Below are 18431 nucleotides of genomic sequence, written 5' to 3'. Positions count from 1 at the left end.
AGGCCCTGGGAGGGGACCCAAGAGCGTCCCTGTGAGGGCTGACCCAGGGGAGCACCTGGAAGGACCACACTGGCTGCTGGACTGGGGGCAAGGGCCACAGCTGGGGACAGGGACAGTGTCAGCCACCTCAGAACACTGAAACCCAGTGATGTCATCAGCAGCCAGGAGGGGCAGGAGGGACGGGAGCAGGCAACAAACCAGCTTGGCTCAGGCCCAGGACAGGATGGGCATCTGAGCAGAGGCCGACACAATGGGCTGACCTCAGTGCAGCTGGACGGTCAGGGCCCCAAGGCCAGAGACAGGGACTCCAGACCCAGTGGGGGCAGGGGCATCCAAGGCCAGAAGCTCCTCAGAGCAGGACTGGGCTCCACAGCTGCCCAGGAAGAATTAATATGGGCATAGTGCCCCTTGCCAACGACAGGCAAGGAATGGCCATTTCAGCAGACTACAGGCCTTAGCAGCCTGCAGATGACTGAGAAAGCCTGTGGCAGGTTTCATGCTGGGAGAGGTGGGGATGTGATGGAGAGACGCAGGAACCTGGGGAAGCAGATGCCAAAAGTGTCCTGGACTAGGGGCTGTGGCAAGCATCCCGCAACTCAAGGACCTTCCCAGTGGACAGAGCCCTGGGGCTGACCGCATCAGAGGAGAACCCAGCACAGGCCCAACACACACATGTCCCCCAACCCTGCTGGAGATGTGCTAATTTCCCCCAATTTGTCAGGTGCTCAGCCTCTACACCCAACCCTGGCACCCACCTGTGACATCCAGGTGGAAGGAGACGCTCTGGCCCCCGGCCTCGCAGCTGTACTCCCCGGCGTCTGCCTTGCCCGCCTGCTGCACCACCAGCCTCCGGGTGCAGCCCTTGGCCTCCACACGCACTTTTGAGCTCGAACTCAGCTTCTTTCCGTCCTTGTACCACGTCACCTCCGTCTGGGCCTGGGCCACCTCGCAGCTCAGCGTGGCACTGGCCCCCGCCACGGCCTGCACTTCACTGCGTGCCGGCTGCTCCTTGGCAAACACCACCTTGGGCTCTGGGGACAAGGAGGGATACACGGGTCAAGGACACCATCTCAGTCAGGAAGGCAGCACTAGGGAAAGAAGGCCTGGACAGATGGGAAGGGGGACTGGAAACTTCTCCAGGCTCTGTGCTAGTTGTGCAACAAGTACCCACAATTTATCTATACATTCTACCACTGATCTGTGCATGCTGTTCCAAGTGGGGACTTTGTGAAAGATTTCTTCCACTCACATATTCCTCTAGGAAAGGAACTGTGGGATCAGGAGGCATGCACACCTCAACCTTCCTAGAGGATGCGGAGTCTTTCCCACATGATTGAGCAGAGAACGTTCCCACCCACAGCGCAGGAGAGTTCCTGAGGCTCCATGCTGTTGTCAACTGTTGGCAATCTGGTAGTTGTACTTCCTGAGCTCTCTTTTGCATGGTCCTGATGATTTACAAAGTGGAGCACCATTTCTGATCTTTTTGGCTTTTGGTGTTTGCCCTTCTGTAGTGTCATTGCAAGGCTTTTGCCCAGTTAGCAGTAGATTGTCTGTATTTTCCTTATTCATTTTCAGGAGCTCTTTATATATTTATGTTAGAACTTTGAGAATTATGGGTGTGTAAATAACTTCTCCATCTTTGTCACTTGTTTTTTCATCTTTTATGTGTCTTCTGTTGATATAAAGTGCTTAGTTTTAATACAGGCAAGTATGTCAATTTGTCCCTTGTGATTAATGCATTTATATCCTATTTAAGAAACCTTTTATTACCCTCAGTTCATTAAATAATCTATATTAGCTGCTAAGAGCTTGCTTTATCTTTCACATTGGAGTCTCTAACCCACCTGGAGTTGGTGTTTGTGTGTGCTGTGAGGGAGACGTCCATTTTTATTATAGAGGAACAGATATAAAAATAGAGATATATGTATACAGTTACATGGTATTAGCAGAGTTTATGAAAAGACCATCCTTTCTCTATACCACACACTAGCACTACAGAGTTAAAAAACAGAAAAGGGATGGGGGAGTCTGGTTATGTGCGGGGCTGTTTCAGAGCTCACTATTCTGTTCCTTTGTTCTGTGTATTTATCCCTGCATTGAAACCCAGTTGTCTTCACTACCGTAGCTTTATAATAAGTTTGGTATCTTGCAGATGAAATGCTCTCACTTTATGAGTGCTTCGGTTCCACTTGACTCTTGGAATCAACTAGTCAATTTTGACACACCCACAAAAGAACTTTTCTTTGGGTTTTGATTAGGAATGGACATCTTTGTGCCTTCCATGCATATCCCACCATTCATTTAGCACTGTCTCCCTAAAGTATTTAATAATATCCTGCTCAGAAGCCTTAAACATATTTTATTAGACATGGAATTAGAAGCATGATACTTCTGATGCTATTATAATTGTCTTAAAATATCCTTTTCTGACTCTTTGTTGCTAGTACATCAACATAGAAGTGTTTTCTGTGTATTTTGTATGTGGCAGTCTTCCTTAACTTTCTTACTAACTCTAAAAATTCTTCCTTTTCTACCTTCTGCATTAATAATCTTATCATCTGTGAAGTCCACTTTTGCTTTATCTAAATTTTATTGCTTTATATTCCTCCTTATAGGCTGTACAATGTTGGACACAAGTTGTGATAGTGGAGCCACTTGAAATGCTCCAATTAAAAAGAAAAGCTTTCAAGGTTTCCCTATAAGTGTGATGTTTGCTGTTGTTTTCTTTAGCACCCTGTATCAAATTAAGAAACTATCCTTTTATTACTAGTTTATTAATACAAATATATGCTACTACATTTCATAAAACTCTTATTCTGAATATGATGTAAAAAATTTATCAAGCACTTTTATTCTGCATTCTTTTAGGTAAAAACATGCTTTTTCTCTTTTAGCTTCTTAATGTTATGGATTGTATGGATTTTTCTGATGTTCTGATGTTGAACCACCCTTGCATTCCTGGATTAAGATCTGAGTGTATTGTGCTCTTCATGTATTGCTCCACTCACTTTGCCAATATTTTGTATAGGATTTTGATATTGACATCCATAAAAGATTGGCCTGTAATTTCAATTCTTTATACTTTCTTTGTCAGATTTTGGTATCGATGCTATATGCTAGCTACATAAAATGAGTTAAAGAGCATATATATATATATACACACATATCTATATATATCCATATATATGTATATCTCCATATATACATATATATATGTATATCCCTTTTCCATTCTCTTAAAGAATCTCGAAGAATGTGGAATAATTTCTTTCCAGAATATTTTATATAAATTGCCAGTAGAGCCACTGAGCTTAATCTTGTTCTATGAGAAGATTCTTTTATTATGTTTCCCTTTAGTTAAAAGGTTATTAGACTGTTCAAGTTGTTAATTTCTTCTTGTGTAAGTTTTGGTATAGTTTTCTAAGAATTGGCCACTATTTCAAAACTTTCAAATTTACTTGTGTGAAATAATATCGTGTTTTATTATAATAATGGCAAATGATTCATAGTGGGTTTCTTGGTATCTATATACACCTATGAATCATTATATACTAATACGATATCAAACTGTTATGTGGTGGCACTTAGGAGTCAATGCAGGACCACAGCCCATCTCTATTTGAGGTTAACCTCTCTTAACAAAAGGAAACTAAAGTTAATTCGCAGACACCTCTGTGAACCAGCCCAGAAGGTATAGACACACACAAGAGTCATTAGGAAATGATATGAAATAAATACCGCTTTACCAGTCAGTGGCTGCTACTACCATACCTCATCTTTAACAAAGCATGCTGGTGTAAGAAAAGCTCCTTACTACTCTCCATTTCTAAATTTATACATCAAACTCCAAAGGAAATACTGACACAGAATATACTAATTGAAAGACAAAAGGAAACCAAAATTTGCTTTCAGATGAATGTGCCATATCTCAGAGGTGCATATCAAAGGCATATATCTACCAACCCTCTTCTCTTGGTTTACTTTGCACAGACATTGCAACAGAACAGGAACCTATATTTTCCAACATTTGGGTACATACATAACTTCTACAACCATGTGCAAGGAAGGAAGAGTGTCCCAAAACAACTAAAACTTTGCTGATCCAAAATTCAGACTTGAGGTAATGCCAAGTATGATTATGTGCCTGAAACTTCCCCTTATCAGGTTCAAAGAAATACAAACGTCTCTGATTAGGGTGAATCCTCATATGGTGCTGGATGAGGGAATCTGGATGCTGCTAGAACATCCAAAAGTACATTCACATATCCTGAGGTGAGAGACATCTGGTCTACTTGAGACCCCAAGGGTGAGATGGAGCCAGGGTCCTGGACACCAAAGATCACCTGGAACATTACAACGTGGAAACACCACTCATGGTGCACAAGAGGGGCCCCTCTTCCTTCCATACCCACCCTTCCCATCCAGTGTCCCTGGGATCAGGCACAAGCATGAAAGTGGGAGGTGGGAAGATGGGAGATGTAAAGAGATTAAATGTGATGGAAAGACCACTGGGTCTGTCATGGCTATAAGCCAGTCACATCATCTCCAAAAAGGGCTAATTTAGCATCCCTACCAAATAACTGACCTGTGACATCCAGGTGGAAGGAAACCCTCTGGCCCCTGGCTTCACAGCTGTACTCTCCAGCATCCACCTTCCCTGCCTGCTGCACCACCAGCTGCCGGGTGCAGCCCTTGGCCTCCACACGCACTTTCGAGCTCGCACTCAGCTTCTTCCCATCCTTGTACCACATCACCTCCGTCTGGGCCTGGGCCACCTCGCAACTCAGCGTGGCACTGGCTCCCGCCATGGCCTGCACTTCACTGCGTGTTGGCTGCTCCTTGGCAAACACCACCATGGGCTCTGGGGGAAGGGAGGGATGAATAGGGTCAAAGATACCATCTAAGTCAAGATGCAGCACTGTGGAAAGATCGACTAAAGACGAAGGCAGGAAGGCAGGAAGACAGGAAACTTCTCCAGGCTTTGCACCAGCTGTGTGACCTAGAGAAGCTCCACCACCTTCTCAGCAACAAGTGACACAATTTATTTCTACATTCTCCTGATCTATGTAGGCTGTTCCAGTGAGAAGCTGGGAAAGACTTCTCCCCTGCACAAATCCTCTAGGAGAGGAACCGTAGAGTCATGCATTCCTCAGCCTTCCTAGATGAGGCCAGAGTCTTTCCCATACAATTGTGCAGGGCATGTTCTCATCTGCAGTGAATGAGAGTTCCTGAGGCTCCACCCTCTTGCCTACTCTCAGTATTGTCAACTGTTGGCAACCTGGTGGGAGTGAAGTTACACCATCTGTGGCTGTCTATTGCATGGTCCTGATGATTCACAAAGTGAAGAATCTTTATGAATTTTTTGGTCATTCTGTGGTTTACTCTTCTGTGGTGTCACTGTTCAAGTTTTCCACAATTTTCAAAATTAGCATTGTCTGTCTTTTCCATATTCATTTAGGAGCTCTTTATATAAATAAATGCTAGAGAGTGTTGATGCTTATGTGTGTTTATCTATCCTCCCCATTTTTGTGCTCTACCTTTTCATTCCTTTATGATGTTTCTGGTGAAATTAAGTTATTTAATTAAGTCTGTTACAGGCAAATATATCAATTTGATATCAATTTGTCCTTTGTGGTTTCTGCATTTACGTTCTGTTTAAAAATCCTTCATTATCCTGAGGTCATTAAATAACCTCTATTATCTGATAAAAGCTTGTTTTACCTTTCACACTGAGGTCTCTAACCTGCCTGGAGTTGGTTCTTTGTGTGCTAGGAGGTAGATTCCAGTGTTATTTTATTTTTCCATATAGTTAATGGTCTTAGTACCATTTATGAAAAGACCCTCCTTTCTCTCCACCTCAGCGCGAACTCACCATTCCATTCCCTTGGGCTATTTATCTACCTCTGCACTGAGACCCACTTGCCCAAACTGCTGTAACATAAAATGAAAGTCTTGATTTAGGTGAGAGCAAATGTCCTCATTCTGTTCTTTGACTGGCTTTTGCAATCAACTTGTCAATATTCTCACACCCAAAAGAACTATTATTTGGGGTTTAATGGGAATTGAACACTTCTAGGTCTTTCATAGATTCATATCCATTTATTTGTATCTTTTGCCTGCCTCTCTATAATATCTAATCATTTCTCCCACAAAGTGTCTCAAGATTCTTTCTTAGACTTGGAACTGGTAAAATGACCCATCTAATGTTATTGTAACTCTTTGAAAATTTCATTTTCTAGTTTCTTGTTTCTGGTATATAGATATAGAACTGTTTTCTGTATATTATTTTTGTATGTGGTAATGTTTCCCAACTCTCTTACTAAGTGTAGTAATTAATGTTTCTAGATTTTCTAAACTGATAATCATATCATCTGTGTGTTCCAATTTCCCTCCTTACTGTGCTATAAATGTAGCATTACAGTGGTGAAAATTGGTTTCCTTGTCTTGTTCCCTACTTCAAAGGCAATGCTTTCAAGGTTTCATTTTATGTGTGATGTTAGCTAGTTTTCTCTATACTACCAATTATTAAATGAAAGAAGAACCTTTTATTTATACTTTGGTAAGAATTTTATGGCAGGAATTGATGCTAAATTTTATCAAGTATTTCTCCTGGATATATGATGTTATATTTCATTGAGTATTTTTAATCTCCATTTATTGGGGAAGTAGTATCATTTTTCTTTTATTTTCTTGATGTCAATCTTTCTATACATTTTCTACTGTTCCTTGCATTAGATAAACCTTGCACTCCTGCAATATGACTGTTCTCAGAGTGTATTTTCCTCTTGATAACCTGTTGAATTCAGTTTGCTACTATTTTGTTGAAGATATTAGCCTTGATATCATCAATAGATTAAACTGTGTTACTTCTTCATATTTACCTTGTCAGATTTTGGTATCAATGATATGTTCTACACATAAAATGAATTAGAGAGTGTATTCCATATTTCAATACTACAGAAGAATCTGTATGAACATGGAATAATTGCATTCCAGAATACTCAGCACAATTTAACAGTAGAATGAGTGGGCTTAGATTTCTGCTGTGAGATTATTTATTATGGTTCCATTTATTTAAAACACTATCGGCTGGGAGATAAAGCTTTTGACAAAATTCAACACCCATTTATAATAAAAACCCTCCAGAAAGTAGGCATAGAGGGAACTTACCTCAACATAATAAAGGCCATATATGACAAACCCACAGCCAACATCGTTCTCAATGGTTAAAAACTGAAACCATTTCCTCTAAGATCAGAGACAAGACAAGGTTGCCCACTCTCACCACTATTATTCAACATAGTTTTGGAAGTGTTAGCCACAGCAATCAGAGAAGAAAAAGAAATAAAAGGAATCCAAATCGGAAAAGAAGAAGTAAAGCTGTCACTGTTTGCAGATGACATGATACTATACATAGAGAATCCTAAAGATGCTACCAGAAAACTACTAGACCTGATCAATGACTTTGGTAAAGTAGCAGGATACAAAATTAATGCACAGAAATCTCTTGCATTCCTATACACTAATGATGAAAAATCTGAAAGAGAAATTAAGGAAACACTCGCATTTACCATTGCAACAAAAAGAATAAAATACCTCGGAATAAACCTACCTAAGGAGACAAAAGACCTCTATGCAGAAAACTATAAGACACCAATGAAAGAAATTAAAGGTAATACAAACAGATGGAGAGATAGACCATGTTCTTGGACTGGAAGATTCAACATTGAGAAAATGACTATACTACCCAAAGCAATCTACAGATTCAATGTAATCCCTATCAAACTACCAATGGCATTTTTCACAGAAGTAGAACAAAAAATTTCACAATTTGTATAGAAACATAAAGGACCCCGAATAGCCAAAGCAATCTTGAGAAAGAAAAACGGAGCTGGAGGAATCAGGCTCCCAGACTTCAGACTATACAACAAAGCTACAGTAATCAAGACAGTATGGTACTGACACAAAAACAGAAATATAGATCAATGGAACAGGATAGAAAGCACAGAGATAAACCCACACACATAGGGTCACCTTATCTTTAATAAAGGAGGCAAGAATATATGATGGAGAAAAGACAGCCTCTTCAATAAGTGGTGTTGGGAAAACTGGACAACTACATGTAAAAGAATGAAATTAGAACACTCCCTAACACCATACACAAAAATAAACTCAAAATGGATTAAAGACCTAAATGTAAGGCCAGACACTATAAAACTCTTAGAGGAAAACAGAGGCAGAACACTCTATAACATAAATCACAACAAGATCCTTTTCGACCCACCTCCTAGAGAAATGGAAATAAAAACAAAAATAAACAAATGGGACCTAATGAAACTTAGAAGCTTTTTCAGAGCAAAGGAAACCATAAACAAGACGAAAACACAACCCTCAGAATGGGAGAAAATATTTGCAAATGAAGCAACTGACAAAGGATTAATCTCCGAAATATACAAGCAGTTCATGCAGCTCAATATGCGAAAAACAAACAACCCAATCCAAAAATGGGCAGAAGACCTAAATGGACATTTCTCCAAAGAAGATATACAGATTGCCAGCAAACACATGAAAGGATGCTCAACATCACTAATCATTAGAGAAATGCAAATCAAAACTACAATGAGGTATCACCTCAAACCAGTCAGAATGGCCATCATCAAAAAATCTATAAACAATGAATGCTGGAGAGGGTGTGGAGAAAAGAGAACCCTCTTGCACTGTTGGTGGGAATGTCAATTGATACAGCCACTATGGAGAACAGTATGGAGGTCCCTTAAAAAACTAAAAATAGAACTACCATATGACCCAGCAATCCCACTACTGGGTATAAACTCTGAGAAAACCATAATTCAAAAAGAGTCATGTACTACAATGTTCATTGCAGCTCTATTTACAATAGCCAGGACATGGAAACAACCTAAGTGTCCATTGACAGATGAATGGATAAAGAAGATGTGGCACATATATACAATGGAATATTCCTCAGCCATAAAAAGAAACGAAATTGAGTTATTTGTAGTGAGGTGGATGGACCTGGAGTCTGTCATACAGAGTGAAGTAGTCAGAAAGAGAAAAACAAATACCATATGCTAACACATATATATGGAATCTAAAAAAAGAAAAAAATGGTTCTGAAGAACCTAGGGGCAGGACAGGAATAAAGACGCAGACATAGAGAATGGACTTGAGGACATGGGGAGGGGGAAGGGTAAGCTGGGACGAAGTGAGAGAGTGGCATGGTCATATATACATTACCAGATGTAAAATAGTGGGAAGCAGCCGCATAGCACAGGGAGATCAGCTCAGTGCTTTGTGACCACCTAGAGGGGTGGGATAGGGAGGGTGGGAGGGAGACGCAAGAGGGAGGAGATATGGGGATATATGTATATGTATAGTGGATTCACTTTGTTATGAATCAGAAACTAACACACCATTGTAAAGCAATTATACTCCAGTAAAGATGTTAAAAAAAAAAAAGATTGTTGGCTGTACAACTTGTCTATTTTCCATTGTGTGAGTTTTGTCATAGTTTTCTAGGAACTGATCAATTTGTAATCCTCTGTTCTTTGTGAATTTTGTACACACCTTGCAACAAAATATGGATCTATATTTTGCTACATCTGTGTTCAGAGAGCTTACTTATCAATGTGAAAATTGCTGTCCCAGGACACCTAAAACTTTATAACACAAAATTCAGCCATGAAATAATTCCAAGTATTATTGTGTGGCCAACATTTTACCTTATTCTGCTTCAATGAATTGAAACATCTCTTACTAACAGGAACCCTCAAGTGTTCTTGCTAAAGATATAGATGACCTGCCACAAAAACCCCAGGGGACAGATATCTCATCTACCTCAGCCCTATGCAACAGGTAGACCCAGAGTAACAGACACCAAAGACCACCAATGGAGTCTGAACAAGCTAGGAAAATGTGACTAAGGATTATCACATGGAAAACAACCCATGATATAAAAGAACTGCCTCTCTCCCTCCAGGATACACCCAACAATCCATGTTTCCATGAACTTAGATGTAGAAATGTTTTCTGCATATTGATTTCTTTAAACACTAATCCTACTCAAGAATCGTACACAGTCTAAAAATTACTTCTGGGCTTCTCTGAATTGATAATCACATCATCAGCATATTCCAACTTTAGATTCATGAAAACTTTTGCCAGTGATTTTATGATCCTTCATACTTGACTCAGTGGTTAGAGTGGCCTATGTGTACTGTCACTCACATCAGGGTTTCCAGATACCCATTAACAGGGATGTTGCTGTTGCTGCTATTGTATATGTATTTTATAATATTAAAAAAAGAACACTTTTATACAGTTTGCTAAAATATTATGGAAGGAACTGATGGTCCATTTTACCAAATTTTTGCCTCGATATAGGACGTTTAAATTTAATCAACCATTTGATTCTGTGCTCATTGAGATGATCACATTTTTTGCATTCAGTCTGTTAATGTCAAGCCTTGTATCTATTAACGTTGCCAACATTCAACCCAAGGTGCAATCCTGCAATATGACTTTCATAACTGATCTCTACCCCCTACATACATGACTGAATTCCTTTTACTAACATTTAATTTATGATTTGGGCTTTGATAATCACAATAGATACATCTGGAATTTCACTCATTCTTCCTGCCTTTCTTGTGTGGTTCTGGTATCTATGTTATATTCTGTGCATAAAAAAAGTTATGGAGTGCATCTCCTCCTTCTGTCTCTAAGACCATCTCCACAAGCATGGAATAATAGTTTTTCAGGACATTTTGTAGAGTGTACCAGAGAACTATGAGATAGTTCTTGAGAAAATTTTTCACTATTTTTCCTACTGATTGACAAGTCATACAACTCTTTGAGTTTTCTGTATCTTCTTCTGTCAGTTTCCATACAGCTGGCCAGGATTTAGTCAAACTTCACAACTTTTCAGAGCTTTTATTTTAGAACACTCTCTAATATTCTCCAAATGCCACATTTTACAGAAATGCCCAGTGGGATCTACGGTATCTATACACACCCATAAATCATCCTATGCTCGCACGGTCTCAAACAGTAATGGGTTGGCACCTAGTACTCAATGTGGGATAGCAGCCCATCCCAACTCAGCATTAAGGCTCTCTTCACACAAGATGAGAAACCTGATTTCTTAGACTGCTCATTCTTCCAGCCACGAGGCAAAGATACTCACTAACCTTTAGGAAAATACAACAAAATAAAGACTGTTTTGCCCGGCAGAGGCTGCTGCTAGTACACTAACTCCTCATTAGCAAAGCACAGTCACGGGGCAGAAGCAACTTTTTCCTTTCCATTCCTAAATTCATCAAAATAAGACCACGGAGAATACCGACCCGCAGCATCCAAACAGTTTGAAGAAAAAGACAAAATCCTATTGCATTTAAGAAGATCACCCTAGATAGCACAGGTGACTCTATACCATTCCTCCTTTCTTTCTCCCTTTGCAAGGTAGTGATAACAAAACTTGGGCTTATCTTTTGCTACCTAAAGGCAACCGGAGCTTCCCTATCCAGGAAAAGGAAGGAAGGGCATCCCAGGAACCTGAAATCTGATCGTCAAAGGTTCACTCTTAAGATAATTCCAAGCGGGACGGTGTGACCAGTATCTCCACGAATCCGGGAACAAGGAAGTTGAAACCTCATCTGACAAACTGAGACCCGGCATGAGCTGACAGATGAGGGCATGTGGTAGGTGTCAGGAAAGATATACGATGGGAGGAAAGTCATATATCCCCAGGTCGACCTGAGACGCCACGAACCAGGGATGCCAGGGTCCCAACACCAGGAAAAACAGGAAGGTTCTGGGCAGGTGCTAAGACACGGTGACGAGGCTGTACCACATGGAAACAGGTGGACACAAATGGCCCCTCTTCCTTCCACGCCCACCCTCTCCATCCAACCTCCCCCAGGCAAAAATGGCTATAAACGTGGGATGTGGAAGACTGGGAGGCTACAGGAGAGTGAACACCAGTCTGCGGAGGCCGCAAGACAGTCCCCTCGTCACCTCCAAATAGGCTAGCTTAGTATCCTCCTCCAGGACTGACCTGTGACATCCAGGTGGAAGGAGACGCTCTGGCCCCCGGCCTCGCAGCTGTACTCCCCGGCATCTGCCTTGCCCGCCTGCTGCACCACCAGCCGCCGCCCTCGGCCCGTGGCCTCCACACGCACTTTTGAGCTCGAACTCAGCTTCTTTCCGTCCTTGTACCACGTCACCTCCGTCTGGGCCTGGGCCACCTCGCAGCTCAGCGTGGCACTGGCCCCCGCCACGGCCTGCACTTCACTGCGTGCCGGCTGCTCCTTGGCAAACACCACCTTGGGCTCTGGGGACAGGGAGGGATACACGGGTCAAGGACACCATCTCAGTCAGGAAGGCAGCCCCGGGCAAAGGAGACCTGAGTGGGGAGCCGAGGGCCAGGCGGGTGTGAGGGGTGCGGAGGTGAGGCGGGGGCCAAGCTGGAAACTTCTCCAGGCTCTAAACCAGCCATGTGGCCTGCGGAAGTCCCCCTGCTTTTCTCAGTGACAAGTAACACAAGTGATGCATTCTCCCCCGGGTCCGCTTTTGGAAGAAACTTCTCCCTTGCTCATGGCATCTGCGGGGTCACACGCAAGTGTTCCCAAACCTTCCCAGATGGGGCCACAGTCTTCTCCATATGCCTAAGCAGGGAACTTTGCACCTGCAGTCCATGGAAATCACTGAGGATCGTTGCCCTGGCCTACACCTAGTATGGTCAACTTGTGCAAATCAGGGGGGTGGGCTGGCACTTCCCCGTGGCTTTCTTTCCCATTGTCTGAGGAATAAAGAAGCTGAGCACCTTTTCCCATACAACTGGGGTCCCCATTGCTCTTTTGTTCTTCCTGGTGACATTATTCACATTTTTGCCCACTCACCCATAGTAGGCTCTCTCTTCTCTCCATTCAGCTCTAGGCAATCTTTATGCATTAAAATACTAAAGGACAGATTGCTAGCTTTCATGGTTATTCCCAACTGTGGGACTCGCACTTTCACTGTGAGATCGAGTCATCCCATGAATCAAAGATTTTCCCGTCAATAGTGTCACCGATGTCCATTTCAGCGCTCTGAGTCTGAAGCATTTGTGTTCCATTTAAGAAAACTTCCTTTACCTTCGGTCTTTAAAGAAACCACGGTATCGCCGGACTCTTGTTTGCTTTGTACCTTTTAACACTGAGGTTTCTAACCCACCACGAGTATACTTTTGTGTGTGGTGTGAATTTTCAGTACACTTTAATTTTTCCCTATGGGTAAGTGGTCCAAGCACTATTTATGAAGACAACATCCCTCCTCGACTTCTCGAAGAGACAGAACAGTAACAGATGAAATTGTGGCGGAGGGGAGGGGGCTGGGAGGGGGACAGGATGGGGGATTTTCCGTGGTGGTGCAGGAAACCATTGCTGCAAGGAGCTCTTTCTGACCTCACTACTACGTTCCTCTGACGCGGTAAATATAGCCGAACTGGGATCCCCTTATCTTGAAAACTATATAGGCTCACGATAATACTTGACAATAGCTCACAAGAAGTGCTCCCACCGTGCTTCTTCAAGCAAATAGCATATTGGCTGTACCTTGCCTTTGGAATCTGCCTGCTATTCTACCATCCGACCACCCAAAACACAAATTTCGTTCGATTTTCATTGTTAATCAACATCTTTGATTTTTCTCCTCAGATTACTGTCCATCGATTGAAACCGCTGACTCTCTCTTAAGAATGTGTAATAATTTCCCCACATAGTATCATAGCAACTTTTATCAGACCTGGAATTAGAAACACGATACAATTGTGCCATCTTAACTCTTTCAAAAAAGGTTCACTTTCCAAGCGTTTCTCGCCAGGACTTAGCTGTGGAAATGTCTTCTGCATGTTGATTCTCTTCCACCCTAATCTTACTCAAGAATCGTACACAGCCTAATAATTCATCCATCGGATTGTCTGAGTTGGTAATCACATCACCAGCAAATTCTACCTTGAGTTTTTCTAAACCCTTTGCCAGGGATTTTATGCTCCTCCTCACTCCACTCAGTGGTGACAGTGGCCCACTGTACAGCATTCTCCCTCACATCAAAGATTTCCAGGGACACGTTCAGTGGGATGCTGCTCTTGTTGTTGCTCTTGTTGTTGTTGGAGGAATTTTATTATAACGTTACAAAAAGAACACTTTTGTACACTAGGATAAGAATTATGTGGCAGGAACTGGTGCTCAGTTTTATCACAATTTTTGCCTGCACTTCGGACGATCAAGTTGCATCTACCATTTGATTCTCTAGTCGTTCAGAGGCCACATCCTTCTGCATTCAATCTCTTAATGCCAAGCTTTATATCTATTGACTTTGCCAACCTTGAACACAACGAGCAATCCTGGAATACGACTCTCATCACTGGTCTCCACCCTGTGGAGGCAAGGCTGAATTCCTGTTGCTGACATTTCATTTATGATTTTGGCTGTGACATTCGCAATACATACGTCTGGAATTTCATTCATACTTCCTGCCTTTCTTCTGCGATTCTGATATGCATCGATATTATGTTCTGAACTTAAAGAGACTTATGGAGTGTACCACCTTTTTCTATCTCTAAGACCATCTCCACAACATGGAATAACAGTTTTCCAGGATATTTTGTAGACTCTACCAGAGAACTACAAGGTAGTTCCTGGGAAGATTTTTCATTACTGGTCCTACTGATTGACAAGTCATACAACTCTTTGAGTTTTCTATATCTTCTTCTGTCAGTTTTCATACAGTTGCCCAGGATTTAGTCAAACTTCACAACTTTTCAAACCTTTTATCTTAGAACACTCTCCAATATTCTCCGAAAGCCACATTTTACAGAAATGCCCCGTGGGATCTGGAATATCTATACACACCATAAATCATCCTATGCTCGCACGGTCTCAAACAGTCATGGGTTGGCACCTAGGAGTCAATGTGGAATGGGAGCCCACCCCTACTCAGCATTAAGGCTCTCTTCACAGAAGACGAGTAACCTGATTTCTTAGACTGCCGTATGTTCCAGCCAGGAGGCAGAGACACTCACTAAGCTTTAGGAAAAGGCAACGAAATAAAGACTGCTTTGCCAGTAAGAGTCTGCTGCTACTACACTAACTGCTCATTAGCAAAGCAGAGTGACGGGGCAGAAGTGACTTTTTCCTTTCTGTTCCTAAATTCATCAATTTGATGCCACAGGGAATAGTGACCTGCAGCATCCAAACTGTTTGAAGACAAAGGCAAAATCCTATTGCCTTTAAGAAGATCACCCTAAATAGCACAGGTGACTCTGTTCCAATCCTCCTTTCCTTCTCCCTTTGCAAGATCGTGACAACAAAACTTGGGCGATCTTCTGCTACCTACAGGCAACTGGAGCTTCCTTATCCAGGAAATTGAAGGAACGGCATCCCAGACACCTCCAATATGATCATCCAAAGTTCACTGCTAAGAAAATTCCAAGCAGTACTGTGTGGCCAATATCTCAACTAATCCGCCATCAATGAAATTGAAACCCCAACTGACACACTGAGACCCGGCAGGAGCCATGTGGTAGATGTCAGAAAAAACGTACCATGGGAGGAAAGTCACATATCCCCAGGCCTACCTCAGACGCCACGCATCAGGGAGAGCCAGGGTCCCGATACCAGGAACAACAGGAAGGCTCTGGGCAGGTGCTAAGACACTGTGACTGAGCCTTACCACATGGAAACAGCTGGACACAAATGGCCCCTCTGCCTTCCACGCCCACCCTCTCCATCCAACCTCCCCCAGGCAAAAATGGCTATAAACGTGGGACGTGGAAGACTGGGAGGCTACAGGAGAGTGAACACCAGTCTGTGGAGGCCGCAAGACAGTCCCCTCGTCACCTCCAAATAGGCTAGCTTAGTATCCTCCTCCAGGACTGACCTGTGACATCCAGGTGGAAGGAGACGCTCTGGCCCCCGGCCTCGCAGCTGTACTCCCCGGCATCTGCCTTGCCCGCCTGCTGCACCACCAGCCGCCGCCCTCGGCCCGTGGCTTCCACACGCACTTTCGAGCTCGAACTCAGCTTCTTTCCGTCCTTGTACCACGTCACCTCCGTCTGGGCCTGGGCCACCTCGCAGCTCAGCGTGGCACTGGCCCCCGCCACGGCCTGCACTTCACTGCGTGCCGGCTGCTCCTTGGCAAACACCACCTTGGGCTCTGGGGACAGGGAGGGATACACGGGTCAAGGACACCATCTCAGTCAGGAAGGCAGCCCCGGGCAAAGGAGACCTGAGTGGGGAGCCGAGGGCCAGGCGGGTGCGAAGGGTGCGGAGGTGAGGCGGGGGCCAAGCTGGAAATTTCTCCAGGCTCTGCACCAGGCGTGTGCCCTGCAGACGTCCCCCTGCCTTTCTCAGCGACAAGTAACACAAGTGATGCATTCTCACCCGGGTCCGCGTGAGCTGGTCCGGGGGGTGGGGGGGTTGGGGGAGGGTGCGCTTTTGGAAGAGACTTCTCTCCTGCTCATGGCATCTGCAGGGTCACACCCTAGTGTTCCCAAACCTTCCCAGATGGGGCCACAGTCTTCTCCGTACGCCTAAGCAGGGAACTTTGCACCTGCAGTCCAGGCAAATCACTGAGGCTCGGTGCCCTGGCCTACACTTAGTATGGTCAACTTGTGACAAGCTGGAGGGCGTGCTGGCACCTCCCCGTGGCTTTCTTTTCCATTGTCTGAGGAATAAAGAAGCTGAGCACCTTTTCCCTTACGACTGGGGTCCCCATTGCTCTTTTGTTCTTCCTAGTGACACTATGCAAATTTTTGCCCACTCACCCATAGTAGGCTCTCTCTTCTCTCCATTCATCTCTAGGCACTCTTTATGCATTGAAATACTACAGAAGGACAGATTGCTAGCTTTCAAGGTTATTCCCAACTGAGGGACTCGCACTTTCACTGTGTGATCGAGTTCTCCGATGAATCAAAATTTTTACCTTCAATAGTGTCACCAATGTCCATTTCAGCCCTTTCAGTTTGGAGCAATTGTGTTCCATTTAAGAAAACTTCCTTTACCTTCGGTCTTTAAAGAAACCACGGTATCGCCGGACTCTTGTTTGCTTTGTACCTTTTAACACTGAGGTTTCTAACCCACCACGAGTATACTTTTGTGTGTGGTGTGAATTGTCAGTACACTTTAATTTTTCCCTATGGGTAAGTGGTCCAAGCACTATTTATGAAGACAATATCCCTCCTTGACTTCTCGAAGAGACAGCACAGTAACAGATGAAATTGTGGCGGAGGGGAGGGGGCTGGGAAGGGGGCAGGAGGGGGGATTTGTCCGTGGTGGTGCAGGAGACCATTGCTGCAAGGAGCTCTTTCTGACCTCACTACTACGTTCCTCTGACGCGGTAAGTATAGCCGCACTGGGATCCCCTTACCTTGAAAACTATATAGCCTCACGATAATTCTTGACAATGGCTCACAGGAAGTGCTCCCACCGTGCTTCTTCAAGCAAATAGCATATTGGCTGTACCTTGCCTTTGGAATCTGCCTGCTAGTCTACCATCCGACCACCCAAAACACAAATTTCCTTCGATTTTCATTGTTAATCAACATCTTTGATTTTTCTCCTCAGATTACTGTCCATCGATTGAAACCTCTGACTCTCTCTCAACAATGTGTAATAATTTCCCCACATAGTCTCATAGCAACTTTGATCAGACCTGGAATTAGAAACATGATACAATTGTGCCATTTTAACTCTTTCAAAAAAGGTTCACTTTCCAAGCGTTTCTCGCCAGGACTTAGCTGTGGAAATGTCTTCTGCATGTTGATTCTCTTACACCCTAGTCTTACTCAACAATCGTACACAGCCTAATAATTCATCCATCGGATTGTCTGAGTTGATAATCACATCACCAGCAAATTCTACCTTGAGTTTTTCTAAACCCTTTGCCAGGGATTTTATGCTCCTCCTCACTCCACTCAGTGGTGACAGTGGCCCACTGTACAGCATTCTCCCTCACATCAAAGATTTCCAGGGACACGTTCAGTGGGATGCTGCTCTTGTTGTTGCTGTTGTTGTTTTTGGAGGAATTTTATTATAACGTTACAAAAAGAACACTTTTGTACACTAGGATAAGAATTATGTGGCAGGAACTGGTGCTGAGTTTTATAACACTTTTTGCTTGGACCTCAGACGATCAAGTTGCATCTACCATTTGATTCTCTACTCGTTCAGAGGGCCACATACTTTTGCGTTCAATCTCTTAATGCCAAGCTTTCTATCTATTGACTTTGCCAACCTTGAACACAACGTGCAATCCTGGACTACGACTCTCATCACTGGTCTCCACCCCGTAGAGGCACGGCTGAATTCCTGTTGCTGACATTTCTTTTATGATTTTGGCTGTGACATTCGCAATACATACGTCTGGAATGTCAT

At 43.3% G+C, this 18431-nt stretch overlaps 1 protein-coding gene across 16 annotated transcripts in view; it reads right to left on the bottom strand.

Annotated features, from left to right (window-relative positions):
* OBSCN (obscurin, cytoskeletal calmodulin and titin-interacting RhoGEF) overlaps positions 1–18431 on the bottom strand; it is a 245238-nt gene that overhangs the window by 96028 nt on the left and 130779 nt on the right. The gene's annotated exons all lie outside the window — the stretch shown is intronic.

Source organism: Balaenoptera borealis (genome assembly GCF_965194805.1).
Source record: "Balaenoptera borealis genome assembly, chromosome: 2".
In the NCBI taxonomy this organism is placed as follows: domain Eukaryota; kingdom Metazoa; phylum Chordata; class Mammalia; order Artiodactyla; family Balaenopteridae; genus Balaenoptera; species Balaenoptera borealis.
This window is presented reverse-complemented; position numbering and strand designations above follow the sequence as displayed.